Source organism: Brachyistius frenatus, unplaced genomic scaffold, assembly GCF_029030835.1.
Source record: "Brachyistius frenatus isolate BFR_SWC_R1_liver_20210118 unplaced genomic scaffold, ASM2903083v1 Contig_323, whole genome shotgun sequence".
NCBI lineage: Eukaryota > Metazoa > Chordata > Actinopteri > Embiotocidae > Brachyistius > Brachyistius frenatus.
In genome coordinates, this window is record NW_027210922.1 from 36585 (window position 1) to 42500 (window position 5916).

The 5916-nt window shown below is 45.4% G+C and overlaps 1 protein-coding gene across 3 annotated transcripts in view; it reads right to left on the reverse strand.

Annotated features, from left to right (window-relative positions):
- Positions 1-5397: 5397 nt before the first annotated feature.
- Positions 5398-5916, reverse strand: part of LOC138635699 (grancalcin-like) — a 6539-nt gene continuing 6020 nt past the window's right edge. For all 3 annotated transcript variants that reach the window (XM_069723306.1, XM_069723305.1, XM_069723307.1), the window contains exon 7: positions 5398-5916. This exon is cut by the window's right edge and continues 410 nt beyond it. The gene's annotated coding sequence lies outside the window, so the exon portion shown is untranslated.

A 5916-nucleotide genomic window follows, 5' to 3' on the forward strand; every position in this document is an offset into this window, starting at 1 on the left:
TGTAGACTTTCTTCCGTTCCTTTTGAGAACCCCCCCCCCCGCCCATTCCCTCCCCTGCCCTGCCCCGCCCCCCTCCGCTCTGATTTAGATGTATAAAGTCCATTTATACAGAGGTATTTATACACTATATTATGAACGTGTAAAGTCATCTACCGTGTACATAGTTCAAATAGAAACACTGCCAGCAGCGCGAGGCGCCTCCTCCTCCTTCTTCCTCCTCCTCCTCCCTCCTCCTCCTCCTCCCCGATTACATTATTTTTTTCTGCTCACGTTGGGACAGATGCGCGTGATTTCGGCTCTGGCGTATTGTTTTGCCTTCCCCGTCCCATGTTTCCTCTCTCTCGCTCTCTCTCGCTCGACATGATGCGCGCGTCGGCACGACGACCGCGGCCGGCGTGAAGTCTCGCTTCCTGCCGGCCGTCCTCTTTCCGGAGCGGGACGGGAGGTACTTGAAACTCCTTTGCCGAGGCACCTTCTTTAAAAGGCTCCTCGGAACAAACCGACGCGGTCCCGAAGCTCCCGAGCGGACCCGTCCGTGTATTTAGTGTGCCTACTCTCCACCGCATTGCCACGACAGATTTAAAAAAAAAAATAAATATTAAAAAAAATAAAACTTCTCATCCAGCTCCAAATTCCTCCCACTATTTTAACGGCATTTCGCGTTTCTCGGCCGAAGCGTCGGATTTGTTTCCGAACGGCGCGGCACCGAAGAGCGTAACGCGCCCGGCCGGCCACCGGAGGGCAGCGCGCCAGAGCCCCGTCGTCGGCCGTACGGAAAAGCGGATGCGCGGCTTCCGGGTCCGACGGGGAAGCGCGATAGACGGCGGTACCGCCGAGCGCCGCTAGAGGGCGCCTCCCCCCAAAAAACAAAGCCAATAAAAGTCAATAACGTAAACGTGTTTCCGCGTCGTTTCGCTAAAGTCGCGCCTCCTTGTTCGTTTTCTTGGCGGTCCGTCTGGAAATAATCCGCCACGAATTAGCAAAATAAATTTAAACAAAATTGCGTTTGGAGGGGGGAGAGACGAGGGGGGGAGACGAGTCGTAAAGTTCCCAATTTCGACGGCCGGAAGTTTCCCCGGCTTTTCCGTTCCGTTGCGCGCTTTTAGGTCTTCCGTTACCTTTTTCATTTTTATTTTTATTTTTTTTAAACGGGGAAAACACGGCGAGAAAACGACCACGACGGGGTTTTTCCGGTTTGAGTTTTTGCACGACGAAGCTCAATAAGCCCTTTTTAGTTTCGTCTTCGGTTAGAAGCGGCGCGAGCGCTCAGACCTATTTTTGTAAAAAAAAAAAAACAAACAAACAAACAACGACGACAAAGTATTTGATTTGCCATTATTTTTCTACGTACCTTTGTTTGTTTGGAAAAAGCCCGCCGGCGGTCCGAACGCGACGCGGCCTCTCGATGTAGCAAGCCGGTCGGAGACGGGCGAGTCGCTCGGTTACGGCGCGTCGATTTTTCATGTCGTTTTCCTCTCCGGATTCGATCGGGCGATTATTAAAAAAAAAAGCAAAAAAAAACAAAACAACCACACGTAACGGTTTCGGTGTCGCGCGAGAAGCGAGCCGGGTTCTCACGGAGCCCCGAGAGAACATCTTTCCTTCCGCCCAAAGAGCGCTGAACTTTCACGGGATTTGCAAACTTTTGCACAGAGATTAAAAAAAAAAAAAAAAAGAAAAAAACTCGCCGTAACTGGATATAAATGTCACTTTTTAAACCCAGTGCTGTTCACGATTGTTTTTATGCATTTTTTTAAATGTTTGCCACTGTATTTTATACAACGCAACACTTAACAGCTAATTTGAATGTTTCTGTTCTTAACTCTATTTAAAGAAATGAAAATATATTGTGTAAATAGACTGAGGGAGGGGGCAGGGGAGGGGGGGGATGCGCAATTGTATAAATGAATAAACAGAATGCATACTGATTACAAAGTGTTTATTGTGAGTAAACAAACAATAAAGAGGGGTGCAGGCGTGTGTGTGTGTGTGAGTGTGTGTGTGTGTGTGTGTGTGTGTGTGTGTGTGTGTGTGTGTGTGTGTGTGTGTGTGTGTGTGTGTGTGTGTGAGAAACCTGCCTGTGTTGGTACTGAAAGTGGGGAAAAAGGACAAACGTTTACAGCTGGAAGTTCGAACCATCGTCAGTGACATCATTGGTGACATCATCGGTGACATCGGTGCCGAGGAAATGGAGTCGGCTCAACGGCGGGCGCGCGCGAGGTTACGTCGGGAACCTCGGTTCTCTGAACGAAGAGAACGTTTTTGACTTTCAGTTCGCTCCGCGGCTGCTCTTGGAAAGTAGCGCTACTTCGTCGGTAAAAAGGCCCGCCGACGATTCTCCGCCGAAATATTCCGTTCGTTCAAACTTCTTTGTGTCGAGGGACTTTATCGGTCGTTATTGGGACGGAAGGGATGGTCGTCGGCGTTTGTATAAATCGTAATAGTTTGCGTCGAACTCGTCGCCACGGTTACGACGTCAGACTTGCGAGGCGGGAGCCGAACGGGAACGTGACATTTTCCTATTACTAATAGTAATACTAATACTCATACTAATAGATAATAGTAATAGTCTGTTTGCCTTTATTCCATCGCTGTTTGATTTATTGCGAAGAGCAAGTTAAAAAGTCGCAGAATGTATGTTGAATATTTTTTTATTTATTTAACGGTATATCGTGTGGTCCATAAGAATCATCAAAACGTCCAACGTATCATAAATGACGTACTGATATATATATATATATAAATATATTATGTATAAATAGATCTATTGATATATTTACCTATGTATTTATCTATGTATATATAAAATATATATATATATTTCCCAAAATGTGACAGTCGTAAGTGGTCCAAAATAATCATATGAAAATTAAATACTGCTATGTATAAATGTGCATATCTATATTTATACATGTATATATATACACACACACATGTATATATATATATAGAGGTATATATTTCTACCAATTTTGATAAATACATCAAAAATCATCGAAGAAAAAGTGTATAAATATCAGTGTATGTATATACATATTTAAATAAATATATCCATTTATATAAATGCTTATAAATACAAATGTATAAATTAAATAAATAGAAATGGTATAACAGTGCATGGTCCAACATACTGCGCCCGCCCGACGAGGTGAGTTCCACGGTGGTGTGGAAACGACGCCGCGTGGTCATGTTTGGTTTGTGGCCGTTTGTTGTCTGTCCCTCCGCCGGAAGAGGACGTTTTGCAGACTGCGGCGGTGAGTCGGGTGAAGCCAGCCGTGGGGTTACGTGACGGACTGGATTTTGTCGTTGGATTCGGAGCCGGTACCGGAAGAGATCCGCGAGCAGGTGAGTCGCCGAGTCCACTCGCCCGCAGCGAAACGGGATCCTCCGCTAAACGCTGCGGTTTTCCTTTCTAGGACCCGAGTGGACCACCATGCTGTCCTTTGTCTCTCTACTAAAACCTCATGATGTGTTTTGAGCTGTGTTTTTGTGTCTTTGCAGGTTCTCGGTCCAGAGTCTGGACGTATGCTGCCGTGTCCCGACGTGTCCGTCCTGCTGACTGCCGTCCCCTCGTCCCAAAGACCGATCCGAGCGTTGGACGGTGACGTGAAGAGACTCGATCGTGATGCGAGTTGATTGTAACGTTGTCTTGTTGAAATAAAGTTGAATTGTGAAGTGACTTGTTGCCGGAGTTCTTATTGAACACTTGTTTTGACTTTGTGGGTTTTTCTCCGGAGAGGCGCTCCGTCTGACCTCCGACCTCTCGGGCGTCTTGACGCGTTGTCTCCGTCTCTCTGCTCGTACCCCGCTGACCCGTAACACTTACAAACGTAAGTTTAATTACATTAACGCCACTAATCTCCTTTAACACGTATAACTTCTACAGCCGCCGTTACTTTAACATGAAATACAGTTTAACACAATAGAAATGAGTCTTTGTCGTTATTTTTAAATGGCTTTTTGAGAGGTTGTTTTGTTTTTGTTTGTTTGTTTTGCCGTCTTTGTCGGACTCGCGGAAGAACCGTAAAAGGAACGCCAACGGAGGTTATCGGACGGGAGGCCCGAAGGACCTGGAGAATTTGCAACTTTTTGCACGTTTAGCATTTCTCCATTTAGAGCTACTTTTCATTTATTTATTTTATTTTTTTTTTTCACATTTCTTTTACGGTTTCAACATTTTATTTCTGATTATTTCACGCCTCATTTCATCAACTACACTTGAGAGCTTTTAAGAGCGTAGAAATGACTCTTTTAGTGGTTTTCTTTAAATGACCTTTCGGAGTCTAATTTTAGTTCTTTATTTTTGGAGGATTACAACATAAACTAAATGATATTTATTTGCACTTTTAATTCGAGTGTTTCTCTTTAAACCTAGTTTGACTTTATTCGGTTTACTTTTACACTACACGGTATTTAGTTTTATTTTATTTTCAACGACTTTGACACGTCATGACATTTATTACTTTGTCCTTCGAGTGTCCTCGTTTACGACGTCACGCGACGGAACTGGCTCGCTCGCTCAGCGGCTCGTTTACAGCCCGCGTGGCCGCCGCCGCTGGAGGACGACAAAACAAACAAACAAACCAACAAACAATAACAACGTGACCAAACAAACCGACTTACCGCGGCGCTGCTCGCCTCGACGGTCCTGGACGGAGTGACGAACACCGCGGGGGTTTCACGGGGAGTCCGTGCACCTGAAAACAACCCCGTTAATTGGACCCGCGCAATCACGACTTAACGAGCCCGCAGCGGTTACGCCGGCCCGGTCCCTCTGAACCCAAATCTTCCGTTCGGGTGGACTACGGGAGATGGACCGTCGCCGTTCCGTTTATTTGGTCAAGAAAGCGAGTGAACGACTGAACTCGTCGAGCCTCCGCGCGCCTTCACAGCCCGTCGGCATGACGAGCTCCACCTGCGCGGAGCCCCGCCCACGCAAACCGCTCCCTGTGATTGGTCCTCCGCAACAGTGACGCTCCACAGACTTCTTACCTTCGTTCTCCTTTTATTGACTCTGTGACGTTGCGCAGCGTCATCGTCGTCATTGGGACAGATGCACCTGCACAAATATATACTCTTTTTTTTTGGGGGGGGGGGCAAATAAAGACACATTTTGAATATACACATAATATATATATATATATATATATATAAATATATATAAATATCTGCTTCAATTGTCACGATTTTTTTTCCAGCCATTTTTTTGGCCTTTGACAACAACAACAACAACAACAACAACAACAACAACAACAACTTGGGAGGCCAAAACACCCGCCTGGGGACAATATATCAACTGTGTAAATAAACATCTTCATCAATATATATATATATGAGCGCGGACACGCTGCAGTAGGAGTTATACGCAATTGTATGAATGAATAAACACACCGCGTACCGATTACAAAGTTTTTATTGTGAGTAAACAAACAATAATGGGGGGGGTGAATAACCTGCCTGCCTTTGTACTGACCGTGGGGGAAATAAAAAAAACATCATCATCATCATCATCATCATTTCACTCCTGAAAACACACCACGGGGTCACACGGTCAGTGAGGATTTTAAAGTCGGTAACGTCCGTTCTCGAAGTGAAGAGCCCCGATTCTTTTTTTTTTTTTATTTTTATACTTTCTGAACGCGGGGAAAGCGTTTCTGTAATCCAGCGAGGCTCGCGCGTTTTTCGTAAAACGCGTCGCGTCCTGTCGAAACGCAATAAAATATCGGTCCCTCGACCGAATGCGCGCGCGGTTACGGTAGTCGGCGGGAAAAAGTCCATCGACGTCCGCTGGCGTTAGTATGAACTTTATACGTATATATATATATATATACACATACATACACGCGATAAATACATGGATAGGACACAGTACATTGAGAGTATATATCGTGGCACAACAGACACGTAGCAGTTCGC